Here is a 14081-nt window from a genome sequence, read left to right on the forward strand (position 1 = left end):
ATATGCTAATTATAATGCAATAGCATGTTAAAAGACACTCCCACCAATGCCATGACAGTTACAAATGCCATGGCAATGTGTGGAAGTTACCCTATATGGTCCAAAAGGAAGAGAAACCCTCAGTTCTGGGAACTTCCTGCCCCCTTTCCCAGAAAACTCATGAATAACCCACCCCTTGTTTAGCATATAATCAAGACACAACCATAAGTATACTCAGTCAAGCAGCCCACATTGCTGCTCTGTCTGTGAAGTAGCCATCCTTTCTTTCTTATTTCTCTATTAAACTTGCTTTCACTTTACTCTGTGGACTCGCCCTAAGTTCTCTCTTGCATGAGATCCAAGAACCTTTTCTTGGGGTCTCGATCAGAATTCCTTTTCTGTAACACTTTTACACCCACATTTTGTATTAACCCTGGGAAGGAGGTAATCACATCACCATTTTATAGACACAGAGAGATCAAGCTAGCCTCCTAAGTCACTTCTCTAGGAGGTGGTATAGTTGGTTCCAGAGCCTCTCTCCTCTCCTTCCTTTCCAGCCCTGTACAAGGATGTGCTACTAAAGAGTCTTTGGGCCCTGATTTCCCAGTTGTCTTGGCCTCCCCATTCCTTTTATGTCCCTCATGACAATTTCATGGGTTAGATAACACAGGGGCCAAGGGAAAACCTTTCCTTTCACCCTCTAAAGGTTCACTGAAAAAAATCAACTCACAACAGGCGGATTAATTGGAGAAAAGGCATACAAATGTATTAACGTGTACATGGAGGAAGAACCACACAGTGATTACTCACCTCCCAACGGGGTGCAGAAGCTTACACACCATCTTGAGGTTACAGAAAGAATGGGGGCATGGATCCTGGCAAACCAGTCATGGGGTGAGACGGAGAAGAGGAATTCTGTTGAGGGGCAGAGTAAATAATTACTACGGAGAATAAATGGATCAGGAAGAGATTACCTGTAGAGAGTTCTCTTTGGAATTTTAATGAGCCTGAGAGACAGACATTATCTTGTGAAAGGGCCTGTTCAGTTGCCATTACACTCTTGGTCTTTTTTGTAATAGATGGACAGTAGGGGTGTGGGGTCATTGAGCTCTTGGGGCTTCCTCAGTGCCATACTTTGGGGTATCAGGGTTTCTGAGCTACAACAGTAACATCTGCCCTCTTTTACAAGTGCGGAAATCGAAGCAGAGAAACTAAAATGAATTGCCCAGGTTCTCAGGGTCAGGATTTGTACGTAGGTCTTTTTGGACAACAAAAGCCAATGTGTCTACTTTGTCATTGCTGGGGAGATAGATGGGCCAGCATGACAAAGTCCACTTACTTTACAAGTTTGCCTTAGCTGGCCACACAGTCAACAGTCAACAGTCAACAAAATGTACCACATACATGAAAGCAAGGCAGATATAGGGAAGACAAATCCTAAATAATGATGGCACAGCATGCTCATTTACTATGGAAAACAATGAGGTACTTCAGGAGCATATAGAAGAGTGAAGAAAGTGTATATGGGGGAAGGCATGGGAGAATCGGTAGGAAAAGCTGACTAGGGGAAGTGATATTTAAGGTAAGACCTAAGGGATTGTGCTGAATCTAATCCAATAGAACAGCTCTAAAGGCCCTCAATATGTATATTTTCTTTCCTGGTTTAATTTTGAAAGCCAAAATAGCGTTGCACACATAGCCCTTCCCCCATTTGGGTTTTCTTCTTGTATTTGCTCCTTATTTTGGCTTCAGGAAACCCTTTGATGTGTGGCTGCCAAGGGCCCTGCCTATGGGGGCCTGCTTCAGGCCGAACCATATTTCATCCAAAACGGGGCTTCAAAATGGGAGGCCATTACCAGCCATGTAATTAACGCTGCTGAAGACATACTGCTTTATGAAAAGGAAAATGCTAGTGCTGATTATGAAATTTATGAGGTGCTTACATCTAGTGGATTGGAGTGAATTATCTAGTTCCACCGATGCTCTGACCCATTTAAAATGAGAACAGAGAAGGACAATCTGTTACCCTCTCAACACCCTCCACCGGGAAGGTAAAGCGGGTAATTTATATCTTTGTATCTCGCCACTTATTCAGTCTAGAATTAGATAACGGGTTTGTATTTACATCTGTAAACCACTCTCAGTCAGGAGATGACATACCGCAGAAGAAAGCAGAATGATTTCACACATACCCTCTCTCTGGGCACCTCTGCCTATGAAGAAAATTCATTTTGCTGGAGAAGAGCCTATCTAATGTGGGAAGTGCATGGATTAGGATGAGGAGCCTGCGCTTCTTCATGTGCCACCCTCCATTCTCTTCTCAGCGCATTCTCATTCTGGGTGAGAAGACATTGGAATGGAAGGACATAAACTCTAAGGCTCCCACTACCAAGTCTCCCAAAACAGCTTTTTTTTTTAACAGTCATGGGGTTTACGAGACACACATACTTCTATTGTTTCCAGCCATGTGTAAGATTCCCTCCAGAACCACCTTCAATACATGGTATGGAGCCTAGTTACCATTTCATTACCAAAATCCTCTGCATTCCAAATTTAAAATGAGGCCTCAAACCCTTGACACCCAATTTGTTTATTACAAAATAAAACAAAATTTTATAAAACACCAAAAGACCAAATTCTACACAAAGAAACTGGAAAGAAAATTCCCTAAAGTGCTGTTAGCTCACAGAAAAGTTTTTATTCTGTCTGAGCAAAGAGCTTTGCTGGAAGGAAAGAGTTTGGCTGGAGCAGTGGCTCTCAACAGCAGATGATTTCAGCATATGGAGGACATTTGAAAATGTTGGGAGTTGATTGTCACAATGGGGGGATGCTACCAGCATCTCGTGGTTAGAGGTCAGAGATGTTATTAAACATCCTATGATGCACAGGACAGTCACTGCCACACAGAGAAATAGCTGATCTAAAATATAGATAGTGCTGAGGTTGAGAAACCCAGCATTAGAAAAAGATGCAAAATAATAAATAATGATCCGATATTTTATTTTATTTTATTTTGAGATACAGTCTTGCTCTGTGGCCCAGGCTAGAGTGTAGTGACATGATTATAACTCACTGCAGCCTCACCCTCCTGGGCTTAAGAAATCCTCCTGCCTCAGGATCCCAAGTAGCCAGGACTTTAGGCACATGCCACCACACTCAGCTAAGTTTTTGTTTGTTTGTTTGTTTTTAATTTTTTGTCAAGATGGGGTTTTGCTTTGTAGCCCAGTCTGGTGTCAAATGTCTGGCTTCAAGCAGTCCTTACACCTCAGCCTCCCAAAGGGCTGGGATTATAGGCATGAGCCATTTTGCCCAGCCTGCTTTCATCTTTCAGATTCTCGGATTTTAGTGGAGCTGGTGTAAGCCAAAAGGTACTGGCAATCATAACTTCAGAAGGGAGTGCAATACACAGGCTATAGGACATAGGAGCAGAAGAAATATCACGGGGAAGCTGGGGTGATTTTATCAGGGCTGATGAGACTGAGAGGTGGCCCCTAGTATCATGTTTGGAAAAGTTCTGGGGAGCTCTTAGTGACCATTTTCAGAGGGCACAGGGAGCAGACAACAGAGTGCAGTGGCCTGAATGTAGAATTAGAGAGGAAGATTAGTATTTTCTCAGGACTTGGCCAGCAAAAAAAAAAAAAAAAAAAAAAAAAAAAAAATTTTTGTGTGTGCGTGTTGTTCATCTAGTCAATAAATATAATATTAACAACACAGCAGCTAATATATAGGAAGCACTGATATGTATTGAGTCAGAAATTGTGGTGAGTGCTTTACACTGAGTCCTCACCACAGTCATATTTATTGCTCCATTTTACAGATGAGGAACCTGAGACACAGGGATTGCTATGAGAGCTCCAAATCATACGGCTCTTAAGTGTTGGCTCCAAATCAGTTTTATTGGCAGAAAAGTCCATTTTGCTGCTGACTGTCTTATATTGCCTTCCTAGTAATAAAACGACTTTGTCTAGAACAAAAAAGAGTGCAACAAAGGCTCCATATTTATGCATATGAATAGGTGTCTACATAGGCTGGGTTTTTACAGTCACAGGCATTAAGTGCCTCAATAAAGAAAAAAGAAAGAAAATGATGCAACCCCAATAAATGGCTTCTCATGCCCAAAAGAAGCTCAGCCAGAGGCTGCAGAGGGAGTTAACCCTTCACCCATTCCTTGAGTCTCACAAAGTGTCTCCCAATAAATCACTGGAATTTAGGTATTTGGGTTTCTATTCTGGGTGTCCATCTAAGGATGAATTTTTGGTAAAATTTATTATCTGGTGCTAGTCATGCAGATATGAAGGCTGAATCATCCTGAGGATGATTCCAGGGCAAATCTAAAAAAATGATATAACAAGAACACCAGCAATATGTAAAAGTTGAACAAGATCAAAAATTCAAGATCAAAATTCAAAGTACTCTGTAATGACCAATAGTTGAACAAGATCAAAATTCAGTATAATTTGAAGTACACCTGCAGCTTTACCCACAGCATTGATTGTAGACTGAACATGTGCTTTTCTATTTGATCCATTCAGCAGCACTGGTGGGGTCTCATTTTGCAGATGAAGAAATGGGGACAAGGGTAGGTTACGAGAATTGCTCCCAGACACAGGCAGAGCCAGAGAGCAGTCAGAATTCAAGACTTCTGCCCCCAAATTAACTGAGCTTTCTACTACAGCACTCTTGCTCCTCAGTTAGGTGAATATCTCTTCATTTAATGCATCAAATAATAACTGGGCCACTGGGCCTAAGCTTATGGGATCCGACTTAGAAACAAATAAACTCAAGCTGAACGGAAGCATGACCCAAGGTCAGAGGTAAGGATCCTGGAGTTTGCTGGGATCCTGGATCTTGGAGTTTGCCGGGCTTAGCAGAAGGTTTGAACTCTGACTTCATCTTCTAGTTATACCAAGGAGTCAACACTCAGCACGTCATATTGGCTGTCTGAGTATTTGATTCCTCTTTGGTAAATTAAGATAAATAGTAATATCACTCCTTAAGGTTGTGGCAAGTAAGAAATTACCTTCAACTGCAAGGTGAAGGTGATGTGTGCAATATTGTTAATATTATGCCTGATGCAGAGTGAGAATTCATTAAATAGCAACTACAGTATTATTATTATTACAAATTATTTAGCATAACCATCTTTTCTGGAGGTTGAATGCACAGTTAATCCACAAGAGCTGGGTATAAAACATAGTGATTAAAGCAAGTCCATGTGGTGCAACAGGGATTGATGGTGACTGGTAAAATGTAAAGTGCATGTTCTGTCAAAAATTACTAAAATAATAATGATAATAATAATAATAGCTCTGGCACATACAATATACCTGTGGGTTTTGGGGTTCATAAGCCACCAGTTTATAACTGCTATTTGAATCCAATTTTCACTGTAATTGTTAGAAATAAAGGCCCAGTGAAGGAGAGAAATAATGGTAAAATTCAGATTAGAAGTAGCAGAGTACCCTTCCACTTCATATTCTTTTACTGCCAGCTCACAAAATTGTGAAATCTCAGTTATTTACTTATATTTTCTTTTAAAACCAAAGAGGGAAATATCCATATCATCAACCCAGGGAAATAAGTAAAGTAGATGGGAACAACTGAGAAAGAATCATAAGAAATTAAGTTTCATGAAACGTTTTGTTTTCCCTTTTGGGGAACAGATTCATGCTCCTGGTGAGTGGAACTGTCACAAAAGGTTAGAGGACATAAGCCCCATTAACAGTCTTGCTGACACTAAAGATAAAAAGGGAATAAAATATATAATTTCAAAATCATAAAATACATCATTTCATTAGTGCCATATTCAGGGGTTCTCACCTACATCTCAGAAGAACAAGGTATTGATCTGACTATTAAGCTGCAACAATAAAACAATGCTCTATTGACTGGCCCTGCAGGGTTGCCTAATATTATTTATTGAAGCAAGTTGAATAGCAGAAGGAAAAGCACTGCCTCAGTAATAAGTGGTAATTGCTGGGAAGTGAGGCATTGCAGTTCTCATTGACCCCTGCATCCTGATATTTTGATGGATTCTATGTAACTCCATTAGGATTGGCATTGTAATATTACACCAGCTCAGCTGTAGAACAACAGACCTCAGTGTGGATCATTGATTTTTGATTATACAGCTCCTCAGCATATCCCATGCCTTAGTCTATTTCATACTGCTGTAACAGAATACCACAGATTGGGTAACTAAAAACAAACAGAAATTTATTTGGCTTATAGTTCTGGAGCCTGAGAAGTCCAAGAGCATGGCACCAGCATCTGACAGGGGCCTTCATGCTGCGTTGTCTCATGGTGAAAGGCAGAAGGCCAAGAGAGGGTGAGAGTGAGAGAGCAAATGGGGCCCAAACTGGCTTTGATGACAAGCTCAGTCTGGTAATAACTAACCCCCTCTTATAATAATGACATTAATCCATTCATGAGAGAAGAGTCCTCATGACCTAACCACTTTTTGTTAAGCCCCACCTCCCAACACTGTTGAATTGGGGATTGAGTTCCAACACATGAACTTTTGGGGACCACATTCAAACCATAGTACCCATAGGGAACTCCCATTGCTAGGGCTGGGAAAGTGGAGTTGTTGGGGGTAAAGGATGAAATATTTCATAACCTCCAGTTAACTCCATGGTGCTATAAGAGAGCTGCCTTATCTAGGAGCCTAAACAAGGGGACAATTACAACACCCACTTTGTTAGTGAGCAGAGTTAGCTAGGCTTTAAAATTGTGTCCACAATGAGTATGATACAATTTGGGACATGTTTTTAGAAAATTAACTTCTTTTTTTTTGAGACAGAGTCTTGCTCTGCCACCCAGGCTGGAGTGCAGTCGCATGATCTCAGCTCACCACAACCTCCACCTCCCAGGTTCAAGCAATTCTCTGCCTTAGCCTCCCAAGTAACTGGGATTACAGGCACCTGCCACCACTAGTTTTTTTGTATTTTTAGTAGAGATGGTGAATTTTTTGTATTTTTAGTAGAGATGGTGAATTTTTTTGTATTTTTAGTAGAGACGGGGTTTCACCATCTTGGCCAAGCTGGCCTTGAACTCCTGACTTTGTGATCCACCTGCCTCAGCCGGGATTACAGGCATGAGCCACCCACCATGTCCAGCCTGGAAAATTAACTTCTTAAGGTTTGGGTCGAAATTGGCTGAATGTGCAGCCCGTGCTTAGAATACACTGGTTAGATCTTTGATATTTTCATAATTGTTTCACTCATGTTCTTTCAAGAATCATGTCTGGAGGAGATGTTTTCATGTCTCTCTGTTCATGCATTCATTCCTTAACTCATTCAAATAGTGGTATTTATAGTAGTCCATGAATCAGTGCTTCTCCCGATCTGACTCTCCTGGGAGAGGGGGTACTCAGATGAATTCTTGAAGCTCATCTCCATGACTGTGGAACTCTAGATTTGGTTGTGAAAAAGTTGTAGGTAAGAACTTAATTGATGTGATAAAACCTGCTAGGGAAAAGTTTCAGAATAAAAGCAATGAGTATTTTCACTGTGAGTGATTTTTTTACAATTATCCTTCTGTAGAAAAAAGCACCATATATGCTTCATTAACTCATATCTAAGCAGGAGTTGGGCTATCTTCTGAGCTACAGTAGTATGATCTTCCATAGCATGTCATAACTGTCTGTTTAGGACTCTTTGTTATTTTCAACATTTTCCGTGATGCATTTCTATTTCTTTTCCATGATGCATTTCTATTTGTTTTCTTAGAATCAGTGGTATAGTGGACACAGAGTAGGTCTAAGAGCCAGAAGTTTTTCTTTGGCAAATAGCCTGGAACTAAGAGATTTTGAGACCTGTCATCAAACCTTGGCAAACTCTACAATCTTCAAAGAATGACATAGTAATACCCAGAGAAGGCTGAGTATATTCCTCTGAATAAGGTCTCACTGGGTATCTGAGGCCAAAGCCGAAAATGTCAAAACAAAAAGGTAGGAGACCTCCCTGAAACAGAGAACTTCTCTCTTGTCCCATTGACTATTTTTATGCTTCCTTGACTTTGTGTCTGTGGTTCTCTTTTCTTACAATGCCTTTTTTTTCTCTTTCTAGAAAAATACTTACCTGTCAATGCCTAGAAGTTCCTCACTGCTTAATCCAGGGAAACACATTTGGGTTATTCAATCTTATTCATGAAACTTTTTGCAAACAGATTCATCTAACTCATATGACTTGTGCCTTAAAGGACATTCAGTGAAGGCACATCTAATTTTGCTTTTTTTTTTTTTTTTGAGATGGAGTTTAACTCTTGTCACCTAGGCTGGAGTGCAATGGCGCAATCTTGGCTCACTGCAACCTCCACCTCCTGGGTTCAAGAGATTCTCCTGCCTGAGTCTCCCGAGTAGCTGGGATTAGAGGCATGCGACACCATGCCTGGCTAAGTTTTGTATTTTTATTAGAGACGGGGTTTCACCACATTGGCCAGGCTGGTCTCAAACTCCTGACCTCAGGTGATCCGCCTGCCTCGGCCTCTCAAATTGTTGAGATTACAGGCATAAACCACCATGCCCAGCCTGATTTTGCTTTTAATGAATATTTTTCTGCAGAGAGGGGACATGCTGAGAAGCACCTTTATGGGTGTTTAGCTTGCTCAATAGTTACTTTTATCACTACGAATTAATAAACTTCAGTCAGGCATCTATTCATCAGTCTCTGGGAGTTCGGTTAATATGAGTCCCACCCCTAAAACAATAATCAATTTAAGGATACTGGGGCTTCCTTAGGTGACACTCTTCTTCAAAGAAGATCCTTCTATCCCAATTACAAGTGCAACGACATTATCTTGTGCAAAGAAGTTTGTTTAAGGCGTTCCATGATTTATGGAATTCCACCAAGCTCATGTGTGACCACCGAGCAGAAGACCCTCTCCAAACCAATGCCAAGGCACTGCCTATGGTTCCTGAAAACAATTGGTGAGGGTGGGGTGCAACTGAAGAATGAACTCTGCTGTGATTCTTGGCAATATTTACGGAGGGGAAACCAAGATAAGATTGGACTTTCTGATAAACAGCGTAGATGGGGACTTGGAGTCATGGTAATTCATTCCCCACTCAGGTAAGGCAGGGTATATCATCTTCATCTCACTGCAGGAGGGATCAGCTGTGTGGCTGGTCACTCAGGCACTTGAGCCAGGCCACCAGTCCAATGACCCATAGTTGGAAGGGCATAGCTGATAAAAAGATTTTCACATTTCTTTTGCTGTTTTCTTAGTTTTAATTGACAAAATCTTTCTTTAGTTATGTTCGTGTTGCCCAAAGTTTTGCTTTGTTCCGTTGTTGGTTGTCTTTTAAAAATATTACTTCTACATGAAATTCACAACAAAAGTGATCAATACACAAACTAAATGTGGGAAATGTGGCATACTATTGCTCCCTCTTGGAAATCTTAAATTAGTGTATCATAAGTTCTATAAAGCCCTACTTAGAAGAAACCTTCTTATAATTATTTAAAATTATTTTTAATGTGCTATCTCCAATCTATTTGGCTGCAATTTTTTTTTCCTACCTAAACAAAGACTCTTGTCACAGAATTAGTGATCTACAGAAATCACTTCAGGAAACATTTAATCAGGAACTATAGTCAAATCTTGCCCCAGGCGGCATGCCGTCTCTTTAAGGTGATTTTCATCCTTTCTCATCATATTCAAATGTTTATTATTATTTTATTTAACTTGGACTCCTAGAGAGCAACCCCATTTCCTTATTTCCAGGCATTTCCTGGGGTTTCTCACTGCTGCCCCTTGTGCCACCTGAACAACTGGGTTTTCTAATGTTATCCTAAATTACTGTCAAAAGTAAATACATGTTACCACATGTCAGGCCCTTTAATGTGACTAAGGAAGCCTTGTTTCTATATACTTCCTCCTAAATGCATTTTGATAAAGCACATTTAAAAAAAACACATTAAATTTTATGACGACTTTAACAAACAAGTCAATGATCATGATTTTAATGTGAGCAGCAAGCAGTTAAGGAGAAAGGTCAGCTAAGCCATGGCATACAGAGTTTCTGCTGGGAGAGGGAGGACTGACGCTCTCTCTCTGTAGCAAATGGAAGTCAGTGGACTCCCTAATGCTATAGTTAAAACATAGATTCTAAATAGTCAGGCAAATGACTCCAAAATTAAAATAGTCTTGGCCCCTGGATGCAGCTAGTAATTAACTTTTAATTTTATACAGAAGCATGTCATGCTTTTGACCCTTGACTTTATTTAGTTCTCTCCTGGCATTTCAAAAGCACGATCTGCAAAATAAGGTTGTTAAAATCAGTATTACAGAGAGAGGCAATTGTGGCAAATGTGCATATGGAAATTATAGCTACAGGGGCATTTCATAGAGAAGCTGCCTCCATGAACTTAAATTTGTGCTAATTGCTATTGCTGTGTTATTCAAAATTATAAATTAGTCTATTAGCAAATGGAATCATGTAAGACCTACGGAGCAAAACAATTATCGTCTTAGAGCCATGGAATGTTATAGCTGAAAAAGAATTTATGGAATATCTATTAATCCTACTCTCTTACTTTACAATTGGGGAAACTGAGGCTGAGTGAGGGACTCTGAATCATCCAGAGTTATACTACTAGTAAGGGGGAGTCTCTGTTTTAGTACACTGGAAAGGGGAGCATTTTGATTATTGTTATTTTGTAGTTTTTAAAAAAGCGCTCTCAAGTTTAACTTTAACCTGCTCTTCACTCCTGAAATTTGGAGGGAGAATTGTGGTTCAAAGGTTAAATTCTAAAAGTATGTACATATGGCAGACTGAGACATGATTGCCCTGTCAGCAGCTGAGAATTTTGTACGTGAACCGATTTGTATTTAATATGGTCTTAGTCTGCTGGGGCTGCCATAACAAAATACCACAGCAGACTGGGTGGCTTAAACAACCAAAATTAATTTTTTCACAGTTCTAGGGGCTAGAAGCCAAGATCAAGGTGCTGTCTGGACTGGTTTCTGGTGAGATCTCTCTTCCTGGCTTATAAATGACCATCTTCTCACTATATCCTCATATGGCCTTTTCTCTGTGCAATTTTACAAGATGTGGGGAAGGGCAGGGGGTGACAGGGAGAGAAGGAAGAGAGGGACAGGGAGAAAGAGAGCTGCTGTATTTTTCTTCTTTTTATAACAGCACTAATTCTAACAGATAAGAGTCCCACCCTTATGACCTCATTTAACCTTAATTAACTTTCAAAAGACCATATTTCTAAATATAATATTGAAGTTAGGGCTTCAACATATGAATTTTGAGGGACACAATATAGTTCACCTACTTGCTCCTCAAAATGTATGCCCTTTTTGCATGCAAAATACTGCTACTCCTTTCCAACAGTCCCCTCCAATTTTTAACCCATTCCAGTATCAACTCTAAGTTCCAAGTCTCATTTAAATACCTAAATAAGGTATGGCTGAAACTCAAGGTATGATTCACTCTGAGGCAAAATTTATCTCCAGCTATGAACCTGTGAACTCAGACAAGTTATATGCTTCCAAAATACAATGATGAGACAGGCATAGCATAGACATTCCCGTTCCAAAGGGGAGAATTTGGAGAAAAGAAAGAGGTGATGAGTCTCTAGCAAGGCAAATGCCATCAGATCTTAAACCTCAAGAACAATCCTTTTTGGCTCAATGCTCTGTCTTCCCTGCCTACTGGAGGGCAGTGTCACCTCTATGGCCCTAAGCTACCACTCCACCCCCTTGGCTTTGCCGTCTTGTTCCTGAAGCCCTCAGTGGGGGCAGTTTGTCCCCCTGAAACAGAGGAGGTGGCCCCATCCTCTGAAACTGAAGAGAAAACAGCCTTGCCCATTGGGACTGTGGTGAGAGTGGCACCCTTGATGATTTCTGAATCACCTTTGAGGTTTTTCTTTCTTTTTCTTGAAGGATAACACATGTTTAAAGCCAGATAGCTCTATTGCCCCATCCTGTAAAATCCCAGTCCACTGCCATATTTTGTTCCATCCCACTTCCTCTGTCTTCATTCATTTAAACTGGCAGTGTCTCTGCTGGTATAATCCCTTTTCTATTTCTGGCTTCTGCTGAGATGGCTGATTAAAGTCATGAGTAATCTCTTTATGGAGTAATTGTCCAGCCACATCCTTGGTGTTCTCCAGAACATGCTTTCTCTCTCTCTTTTTTTTTTTTTGCAATAGGGATAGGCTGAGAAATTTTCACATCTTCAAGTTTGGGTTCCTTTTGCTTAATGATTCCTTAACTTGATATTTCTCCTCTCACATTTTACTATAAATGGTAAGGTGAAGCCAAGTTGCACCTTCAACACTTTGCTTAGAAATTTCTTCAGCTAAATATCCAATTTCATTGCTCACAAGTTCTGCTTTCCACAAAACTTTAGAACACAATTCAGTCAAGTTATTTGTCACTTTATAATGATCACCTTTTCTCCAGTTTCTAATAACATGTTCCTCATTTATTTTTTCTTTTTTTTGAGATGGCATCTCACTCTGTCACCCAGGCTGGAGTGCAGTGGCGCGATCTTGGCTCACTGCAAGTTCCACCTCCTGGGTTCACACCATTTTCAGCCTCCCGAGTAGCTGGGCCTACAGGTGCCTGCCACCACTCCCAGCTAATTTTTTGTATTTTTAGTACAGATGGGGTTTCACCGTATTAGCCAGGATGGTCTTGATCTCTTGACCCTGTGATCCGCCCACCTCGGCCTCCCAAAGTGCTGGGATTACAGGCATGAGCCACCCCACCCAGCCATGTTCCTCATTTCTATCTGCAACTTCATCAGAATTACCTTTACTGTTCATATTTCTATCAACAGTTCCCTCAGGACAATCTAGGTTATTTTCTAGTAGGCACCTAAAACTCTTGCAGCCTCTACCCATGACTCCGTTCCAAAGCCATTTCCATATTTTTATGTATTGGCTATAGTAGCACCCCACTTATCAGTACCAACATCTGTGGCAACCTCAGGCAGCCACAGAAAAATACCACAGACTGGGTGTCTTAAACAACAGAAATTAATTTTTCTCACAGTTCTCTAATCTACAAGTCCAAGGTCAAGGCACTGTCTAGGTTTGTTTCTGGTGAGACTTCTCTTTGTTGCTTCTTGGAAAGATGATATCTTTCTTTTGTATTCTCACCTGGGCTTTCCTCTGTGCACATGAAGAGGGAGGTAGGGAGAGATAGTAGATAGATAGATAGATAGATAGATAGATAGATAGACAGACACTTCTATAGAGATACTTCTATACTCTATCTATATAGATAGATAGGTATGTAGATAGAGAGATGATAGGTAGATAGATAAACAGTAGATGGATAGAGAGGTAGGTATGTAAATAGATAGACAGATAATAGATGATAGATGATATATAGAGAGATGATAGATAGATAATAGATGATGATAGCTAGACAGATAGCTATGTAGATAGATAGATAGATAATAGATATAGATAGATAAACAGATGATTGATTGATAGCTAGCTAGCTAGCTAGCTGGACGGATGGATGGATAGATAGATAGATAGATAGATAGATAGATAGATATCTGGTGTCTCTTCCTCTTCCTATAAAAACACCAGTCCTATCAAATTAGGGCCCACCTTTATGACCTCATTCAAGTTTAATTACCTACTTCAAGGCTCTGTCTCTGAATAAAATAACATTAGGGATTAAGGCCTCACCAAATGAATTTTGGAGGGACACAATTTAGTCCATAACAATATGTTCAATATTTATTTTGAGGAGAAGCTCAGGACTCACTGAAGAGGTTGTGATAACAAGAACTTTGTTGTTATGATCAGTTCCTCCAATTGTTCTAAGCTTTGGCCTTAACTTATATACCTTGTTATATTGTGAGACCTAATATTTTAACTTCTGCCTTGACATCTTTGAGTCACATAAGGTCTCAAAGATATAATAGTGAGTTTCCTCCCACTTTTGCTGGATATACTTCCCATCCAATGAGAAAGCATCCCTACCCAGCTAGTTCTCCATCATTGGGACTTGCTTTACTCTACTGGGCCCTCCTAATGGATTTAGCTTCCCTGATAACCTATAGAATTATTCAAACAAGCCAATCACATCCTGCTGGAGGAACCACAAGGCACTTCACCCTTTTGTTA

The sequence above is a fragment of the Pongo pygmaeus genome, chromosome 18, assembly GCF_028885625.2.
Source record: "Pongo pygmaeus isolate AG05252 chromosome 18, NHGRI_mPonPyg2-v2.0_pri, whole genome shotgun sequence".
NCBI lineage: Eukaryota > Metazoa > Chordata > Mammalia > Primates > Hominidae > Pongo > Pongo pygmaeus.